Below are 9,958 nucleotides of genomic sequence, written 5' to 3' on the forward strand. Positions count from 1 at the left end.
GGATGGGCGGGGCTCTGTTGGTACCCAAAAACAAGGATTAGAATTTTTAAAAATTTGAGACAATGGAGGGGTCAAAGGAATTGATGGTGAGGTAAAACTAGTTGTTGTCAACGTATGTGTGGAAACTGATGCTCACGGATAATGTTGCCAAGGGGCAGCCTGTCAATAAAAAATAGGAGGGAGCCAAGGATGGATCCTTGGGGACACCAAAGATAACAGTGTGACAGCAGGAAGAGAAGCAGGTTATTCTCTGACTACGATTAGATAGATAAAAATGGAACAAAGCAAATGAAATCCCAACCAGCTTGAGTACAGTGAAGAGGTGCTGGATGAGGATGGGATGGTCACCCATATCAAAGGCTGCAGACGGGTTGAGAAGGACAAGGAGGGATAGTTTACCTTTATCAAGTTCACAAAGGATGTCACTTGTGTCTTTGCTATTAGGTTTAAGTATCACACAGAGATTTATTTGCAGATAGGTAGCTAAAAAACCCAATTTGTGACTAACCAAATGCACACCAGGCCAACAGCGTCTCTATACATCAGCAGATTTCCTGTGGTTTTCTCATGATGAGTCAAAGGTTAAACTGTTTACAAGATGGAGCGTTGAGATATGTAAGCGGGAAAGGAATACTTCAAGTGAAAGAATTTAGAGAAATATTTGTAATAATTCTAATTTAAGGCAATGAAACAATTGTTTTTTGATTGGTTCTTGAAAAATGAATAGCGTATTTTCCTTTCCCATGGCAGCTATGATTACAGTATTTACCTTTTCTTTGTTTATATTGAAAGTTTGTGAATATTGTTTATGTCAGGATTTATATGTACAGTTGTGGTAAATAAATCTTTGCAATGAACAAGTGTTGTTCTCAAATGATCTGTACAAATAAAACAAAACACAGCTGCTGTAATTACTCCCTCATTTCTGTCATTTTTTTTGGCCTTCTGAGCAAGCTATTCACTTCAGTTCAGTATCAACAGTCACTCCTGTGATCTGACATTACATTCTCTATCACCCAGAGTCTGTCCAATATCTAGATACACAATAGCATGACGCAGGAATTGTAACAGAGAATGTTTACGCTGTATAGTGGGCACTGACATATAACATGTGCCACCGAGTAAATTTTTACTCTTTTTATGAAAGCTGGTCTGAGAAGCATGCTATTGAAACAAAGTGCAGCTGTAGACTGCTGGCTGGTTTATGAATGAACAGAGCTCAGTTTTATACCTTAGGAACAATAAATTTTCCTATGCTCCTCACTCATGAAAATTAATAAAGACACAACTTACAAACTCTGCAAATATGGGTTCACGTTCCATAACTAAGATTCCAAAGCTAAACTGGTTCAGACTTTTAAATTACAGCTGGTGCTGTGGAAAGAGAAACCACTCTGAGTCTGAGACAGAGTCCTTTGGGAATTCAGCTTAAGTCTGTGACAACCGACTCTTTTGCTATGGGAGCAGAAGGTTCCCACATGTGTGACTTAGCTAAGCCCTCCTGCTATGCAAATGCAATAAAATGACACCTGGACCTTCAGGTGTCAGAGTGAGCCATCTTCTTACAATAGGCCAACACATTAGAGATTTTCCATAATGATCCTCACTTTGAATAATTAATTAACTCTTTAAATTATCATAATAACCAGCCTGATTTCAGGCTCGCAGGCTTATTGGTGGGAGAAAAATGCTAGAGAAATATTAGAAAAATCCGGTTAAGGCAATTTGGGGAAAATCCAAATTGCCACAATCGCTCACTGTCACTGAAGTTAAACAACTACTTGAAAAAGTCCCAACCAGTGTCCAAGAATCTTTGATATACCAAGGCTTGATTCCAAGACATTCTGGCTGCCGATTTTAGGTCCAGCTATGTACCAAAGGGATAGTAACCTTTTAAAAAATATAAAAGGGAATCATCCCAAATTTGCACTAAATGCAGTCGCGGGCATGGAAAAAGTGGTTTTACTCGCCGGCTGCAATGGTGGGTTTTCGCGCCGTATTGTCCCATTCCCGGTGCAACCTGCCTCATTAATAATGCATGAATGGGAAACACTCTGGATCACTGGCAGGGTGACCTCTGATTTGCCCACCCCATCGTCAGCTCAGGCCTTCGGTAAGCCGGGTGCCATATTTAAAGAGAGCCCCAGCTCTCTCTAAGGGATTGAAAGCTGCTGCAAAGTCCTGGCTGCCAAAGGGAGGGAACATATTCTCTATCTGTATTCATGCAGGACGAGCTGGCACACAACAAAAGGGAGAGGTCGCAGATGGGTGGGGGGCTGTCTGACATCAAGACCCTCACAGACTTTAAAAATAGAGTCATCCAGTGACGATCTGGACCGTTCCTGTGTTGATGGTGAGGTCGGCGATGCTCAACCAAGTGAGGATCCAACAGCGCAATATCTATCAGACAGCCAATCTGTGAGTGATATGTCCTGTTTCACAATCCCCTGCCATGTTCTAATTATCTCTCCTCGCAGCCGAAGGGGTCCACGACCCAGGGCCTTGACTCAAGCCCCCAAGGCACCTCGGAAGAAAAACCTGATGACACCCTCATTAAAGACCCGTCACAGCGCTCACCCACACCCTCCACCAGTGCAGAGACACACACCTCAGTGGAACCTAGCTCTAGAGTAGCCTCGGAGTCACAATCTGGTGAGCACATCGCACTGTCTGATCCACAGCAGGCCGAGGCAGGGACTGCCCAGATTTCCAGCACTCAGAATGCTGCTGGAGGCTAGAAATTTGCTGAGTCCGAGTCAGATAAGGATCCTCTGGTCTCGGACATACCTCAGTTGCCCCGAGCTGCAAAGGCAAGCTCAGGAACATCAGGAAGGGATGTCCACTGCACTCCTCAGATTGCAAGGCACGATGTAGGAGCCCATCCACCTTCAGTCTAAGGCGATAGCACCGGCATGCCAACACACCAAGGTAACACTGGTAGGATGGCAGCTACCATGGAGGCCTTGGCCCAGGACATCGGTCCTGCACTGCTGCGTGGGCTGAACTCCATTGCTGATGCCATAGTTGGCCTCTAACAGTGTCAACATGAGAGGGGTGCAAGGCAGGTCGATCTCACTCCAGCTTCCCCTTCTCCTCAAGGAGCCAGCCAGGGGCCGTTGGATACCCATAGGGAGGAGGATCAGCAGCTCAACACTCAGGGTTATCCACCCAGGTGACTGCCTGGGAATGTCTGGCCGATCCAAATCCACTCTTCCTGTGACCTCAGCAGCTCCAGCTCAACAGGCCGAGGAAAGTGCAGCTGGTCCACAGCAGGACACCCAAAGCATGCCGGGGCCTTCCAGATCTGGCCCTCCAGAGGTCCCTGCCAAGGTCATCACAGACAGGGTGTAGCAGTCAGCAGGCTGCCTCCACCTCCACTGTGGATGGCCAGGGAGCCTCAAGACGTAGCGGCAGCGTTAGGAAGGTTAAGAAGATGTAGTTGCACAGCCTCAGCATGGGTGTTAATCACTTGTACATAATGTTCACTATTGTAACTAAACTCCCAAGAATGTCTCATTGCCTATGGCTCCCTGTTATAATGAGTAGTGTTCGTGTTACTCAAATGTAAAACATTGGTTCCTGCGCAACATAAAGGCAGGTTTCCCAGTCCAGAGCCTCTTCTGTGTGCAATATGTAACCTTCAGACCAAAGTGATGGTCCAGCCTCGCACTTCCTGGACACATTGGTGATATCTGCACCATGATGGTGCTGGTCATTGCTGCCAGAATGTCGTGGGCAGGCACCACAGAATTCCGTCATTCTCTCTGTGTGTTCTTAGCACCTTTAAGATGGGGCTGACCCCATCTCTTCAACATCTGTGACCAATGACGCCATGTTCCTGAAGGGCTCAGGTGCTGAAGGCTGACAAAGCATTAGTTGTATTTATAGTTTCATGGCTGCGTCTCTGTGATATGACCCCGATCACAGAGCACAAGCAACTGTTCTCAGCCAGACAGAAGTCAGACATTCACAGAGGCTATGCCAAGATCTATGGAGTGTCCTCACTGCATGCTGTTATCACTCTCCTGGAATCGAACGACTATTAGGGCCTCCGCTGTGTCTCCATGACATGAGCCTGAGCACAGAGGGTATGTGCGCTGCCACCAGCCAAATAGGAGTCAAATGTTCACAGATGCAAGGTGAGGATGTCAGGACTGTCCTCACTGCATCTCGTCATCATCCTCCACGAATCTTGCGGCTATGAGAGCCTCCGGAGCACGCCTGCCTCATCTGGCCAGTGCATTGGCCTCATCGTTGGCATCCTTACCTTTGAGGACCTCATCATCGTCATCCCCTTTGATGTCCTCCTCATTGGAGGAGATGTGTAGCTCCTCCAGCTCCTCCTCAGCTAGGTCCTCCCCCGTTGCAGCGTCAGGCTGTGGGACAAGCACAAGTGACGATGATGCACAACACCCTCTGAGGACTTTATTGCAGTGCTGCACCAGACCTGTCGAGGCACCAGAACCTCATTTTCAAATGCCTGTGGTTTGTTCCACCAATGTCTGGTTTGCAGCATGAGCCTCGTTATACTGCCACTTTGCTGCACTCTGAGGTCGCCGCATGGGTGTCATCAGCCATGTCCTCTGTGGGTAGGCCTTGTCCCCAAGGAGACAACCCTGTAGCCTCTCTGGACCCTGGAATGGATCAGGGATCTGAGACCTGCTAAGGGTGTAGGACTTGTGGACGATCCCTGGGAATTGTGCGCAGACCTGTAGGATGTGCCTGTGGTGGTTGCACACCAGCTGAACATTCAGTGAGTGGAAGCTCTTGCAGTTGACGTAGTTGATTGCTTTTTGCCACAGAAACCCAAGCACCATGTGAGTGCAGTCTATTGCACCCTGCACTTGTGGAAAACCTGAGATCTGTGCAAATCCCAGTGCTCTTGCTTCCTGGCTTTCCTGATCCCGGGTGAAATGCACAATGTTCTGCGCCTTCGCGAAGGTGGTGTCCGTGGCCTCCTCGATACACTTGTTTGTGGAGGCTTGCGAGATCTGGCATATGTCACCTGTGGAGGACTGAAAGGAGCCACTGGCATAAAAATTGAGCGTATGATCACTTTCACAGCCACTGGCAGTGGATGCCCTCTATGCCTCCGTGGCACCAAATCCTGCAGCATATGTGACTGACCAGACATGTGCAGCCTTTGCCGACACTGGTTCTCAGTCATCTGCAGGAATGACAAGTGCCATCTATAGACCCTGGGTCTAGCAAAGTGCCTACGAGTGATGGCTCACTGTGGATCTTCAGCTGCATGCGCAGCAGGCCTTGCCACCCCTTCATCTTGAGGGCACTGCTCCTCTCTTTGCCGAGCCAGGCTTCTCGCAGTTCTCATCTTCTTCTTCTCTGCTCTCTGTAAACCATGAGGCATACTGCTAAATCACGAGGCTCCATGATCCTGATGTTCTGCTGCTGCTGGATCAAAGAGAGAGACGTGTGGGTTAGCCTAGTTGACCGAATAACCTCCCTTTGTTAAGTCTGAAGGCCCCTTCATGCACGCAAGAGTGCTGGCCACCACTTAGATGGCCAGAGTGTAGTGTACTCATTGGCAGTCCAAACCCCTCTGATCTCTGCCCCACCACTTTTCTGATAGGTGGCAGCTTTGGCTCATGGACTGCATGCTGTGCTTCAGCTTGGGCGCAGGCATCCTTCTAACCCGCATTGCAAGGCTACGCTGTCAGTTTGAACCATGATGGATTTTGGTCCACAGCTTAATAAAGACATTTCAAGGGGCTTTGTGTGCCTCCACCATGGTCACCTTTTATAAGGGGATTCTACAACTTGCCCAGTTAGCCAATCTGCTGCCCCCTAAAATGCACATTAATTTGCAGTCTGCACCCGAGGGATGAAAAGTTCTAGAACATTTGATGGTACATTCATGTTATTGCATTGCTTAAGTGGGCATAAAAGCTTGAGAGGCCCCCCTCCAAGCATATCACTAAAGCTACAGAAGAATGCTCACTTTTGACAAGCTTTTCTAAGCGCGTGGCTGCTTCTCTCACCTATGCTCCCCGCCCCCCCCAACCCGCGGCATGTGCTTGAGTACTTCCTTCATCTATGCTGCCTTTCCCCCTACTCCCCACCCCAGCCTGAATCGCACTACAGCCCTTACCCAGGCACTGCACTGAAAGCCAGCCGGGAAAAAGTGAATTGCCTGTGCCCCCTACCAATGCGCGGTGCCTCTTCCTTTATGTCCTACAGGTGATGCTCTCGAGCGCTGCGCAAGGTGGTGTGCGCTCACCTTGGAGTTCCCCTCGAAGTTCAGATTGCCAGGTGCACGCCTTTTAAAGGCAGTCATGAAGCACGCCATTCTGAAGTCACACCGACATGGGCGGTAAATTTGATGTGGGGGGATGATTCCAGCGAGCGAGATACTAAAGTATTGAAATTAGATTCCTGATGTGCGGCTGTGGAAAATGTGGCTTGCCATTGATGGGTGGAGTGGACAATCGCAAACTGGTTTCATGACAGTGTGAAGCCGATTTTTGGCCTTTTCGCCATATTGTCCACCCCCCACCCGCCATGACACCCGAGGCCAATGGGGCCAAAAAATTCTGGCCTTTTAATTTTTAAATGCTCATTATGTTTTATCATCTTCCTGATAGAGGTAGTTTTTTAGCTAGTCACGCACACCTCTCAGCCAGTTGATACAACACGGGTTACCGGTACAAGAATGAATCTATCATGTGGGCAATTATTCCACTAGCTGCACATTGAATGAATGTGGCCAGATACAAATTAGGAAGAACAGGGAGTTGCATTCTGGTTAACTCATTTAGATCCAAAATTTTCAACATGGTGAAGCAATGGGATTGCTATTTGGTAAAAAGATACAGACTGTAGAAGCTTTGAAATCATTTTCATCAATCTGTTTTATATTTGCATTATTATGTATTTTATGGAGGTAATATTTTCATACAAGTGAGCTTAGTGTAGCTCAACACACACAGACTTAAAGTTACAAAATATAAACATGTCAATCAGCCCAATTAGTCTGTAATAGTTTTGCCCTACAAATGAACAAATAGTAAATAAATGTGATTAGATCTATGTTTTATTTGATAATGCTCCTGTGAATTACCTTGGGGGATGTTTTATTGCATTAAAGATGCTATGTAAATGCAAATTGTTGTTGTTCCCTTTAGATAGAGAATGAGGATCCCAGGTATTGATCCTCTCCAAAAGGCACAGAGTTCATGCTACCTGTGAGGTAAGGAGAAAGACTGGATAAGGAATAGCCAGAATACTAACTATGGCACCTTGGATTACATGTTTTAGCAGTCTTCCACTTCATGAGATGATAGTTTACACGTTGATGGTCAAATCTGTGTTAAACATCACCTGGTGTTACTCAGGAGCCCCATTCTGTCATGACAGGCATTTGCTGCAGATGAACACAGTGGGCTGAGAAGGTATCACATTTGCTGACCTCTGTTTTCTATTGGATCCCTTCTCAGCCAGCTGAGCTTTCTGTTTTGCTTTGCCTCTTCCAATGCACCTCTAGATAGTCAGCCTTCTCCTTGCTTTAGGAGGTTCCAAAAGAGTGGGGTGGGGTTAGTGGAGGAGGAGGGGAACAGTAAAGTGGTAGCTGTGGGAGATTCAATGATTAGGCAAATAGATAGGATCCTTTGTAGGTTAGATTGAGAGTCTCCATGGTATGTTTCCTATCTGGTTCCAGGATGAGTGACATCTTGAACTGGCTTGAAAGGATATTGGAGAGAAGGGAAGGATCCAGTTGCTGTTTCCATGTTGGGACCAATAACATAGGAAAGAAAAGGCAACAAGTCCCGCTTTGAGAGTATCAAGAGTTAAGAGTTAAATTAAAAAAACATGATCTCAAGGGTTATAATCTCTGGGTTATTACCCGAGCCACATGCAATTAGATATAGGGATAAGTGGATTAGGGATGTAAACATAAGGCAGAAGGAATAGTGTGGCAAATATGACTTCCATTTCACGGGACACTGGCAGCAGAACTGGGAAAGGAGGAAGTGTAATATTGGGCTCCATCTGAACCAGGCTGGGTTCTAGTGGAAAGAATAAAAAGGGCATTCACAGAAACTTAACTAGTGAATAGGCAGTGGGGAGCTGGGGGGGAGAATGGGAAGGGATGATCCTTATGTAACAGTTAATAACAGCTTGAAATCACCTGAAAAGGAAGAAATTAGAGGAACATTCAGAAATCCTGCTTTAAGTACTGTTGTAATATGCCTTTACGGGATATCAGCATGACATCATTCCCTGGAAGGGAAGTGTGTCATGTGATCCACTCTTAGTTATACTTTTGCTTTTGAACAGAGCACACACATACAGTTCTGCTGCTGATATCTTCAAGCTTTCTACCTATGTATAGATGTTCCCATGTGCCTAGTCTTAATAAATGAATCCACAACGCATTATGCAATTCTTCATGGGTGGACTCTTCTGTTCTGAAATCAAAGTTTGGCAGCGCACACAGAAGTGAGAATGTTTCCCATTGGGAGGTGGTGGGACGACTGAACACACGCGATCTTGCGCTGTTCAGCTCATCACTTATGAATCTTGTGGCGGGGGTGGGCAGGAAGTCATTGTCCCCACCGTTACTTCTTGGAGTCGAAGGTCCGGGTGCCATGTTTAAAGGGCACCTGGATAGCCATTCACTCACTCCAGGCCAGGGGCTCTGGATTATTCATCTAGAATGTCCCAGAATGAAAACAACCTTCGATCTCATGGTTCAGCGATGCCTCACTGGAGCATCTCCTCCAGACCGTCCAGGATATGTGGGAGCTGCTGTTTCCCAGGGGTGGCAGAGAGAGGCGCTCCTGTCTGACCATGGTGGCCTGGAAGGAGATCACAGGAGTGGTTGGTGCCAAAAAAAGAACTGGCTAGCAGTGTCAGAAGAGGTGTGCTTTGCCAGGTTAAGTGCACCATCTGCTCACTCCAAACTGACACTCTCATAAGGGTATCAGGCAATCTAAGGGCTAGAATGCACAGGGATGTCACACATGGCCAGCAGATGGGACATCAGCACCGAATGAGTGCCAGGCACTGTAAACTCTCAATCTCATATCAAAAACAGAACAAATGGCTTCTTAATCACTCAGCAGTGAGCTCAGCAGCTGCCATAGGTATGCATGCTCCTGAACTGCTCATGCAACCATTGGGATCACAATCAATCCTTCTGTCTTTTTGCAGGAGAGGAATGCCCACAACAAAAGGGAGCAGGCCAAGACCACAGGGTGAACGGTGAAGATCTGCGTCCTCACCCCTTGTGATAAGCAGGCCACCGACATAGCTGGGGAGAAGCAGGACCGTGCCTGTGCTGAAGGCAAAATTGGACTCCCCCAGGAAACCAGTGAGGATGCATCTAGTCTGCAGTTGTCAGCTGCACACACTGACTGGGAGGTGTCTTTAATTTATGAGCCTGTTTAGTCAATCACTAAATCTTTCTTTTCTCTATTCCAGGTACCAGAAAGAAGTAGGGAGGACTGGAACCCAGATCAGCCACAGCCCCAGCCCCAGCCCCAAACCCACCTCTGAGGAGGATTCCTCAGAATCCTCAGGGGATGCACCATCATGGCGTTCACCTGCATCCTCCACCAGAACAGATACAATCGTCTCAGTGGATCCAAGTTCTAGATTAGGCTTGGGGTCACAACCTGGTCAGCACATCACAGACACGGGTGCATAGCTGGCAGAGACAGCCGAGGTCCGACACTTGAAGGATTGCTGGAGACCAGGCTGCTGCTCAGCCTCAAGCAGATGACAAGCCTCTGGGCTCTAGAGCTGTCAGAAAAGCAGAGGCAGGCAGGGTAACATCAGAGTTACCAGAGGCCGTCCACAGACAGGACTGAAGGCTGGAGGAGTCCAGCCATGTTCTGTCTGTTGTCATGGCTCCGGCATGCAGGTGCTTGCCTGCCTCCATGGAAAGGCTGGAAGCCGCCTTGGTGAGCCAGGCCCAGCAGAACACACAGTGGCTGCC

The sequence above is a fragment of the Cetorhinus maximus genome, chromosome 4, assembly GCF_964194155.1.
Source record: "Cetorhinus maximus chromosome 4, sCetMax3.hap1.1, whole genome shotgun sequence".
In the NCBI taxonomy this organism is placed as follows: domain Eukaryota; kingdom Metazoa; phylum Chordata; class Chondrichthyes; order Lamniformes; family Cetorhinidae; genus Cetorhinus; species Cetorhinus maximus.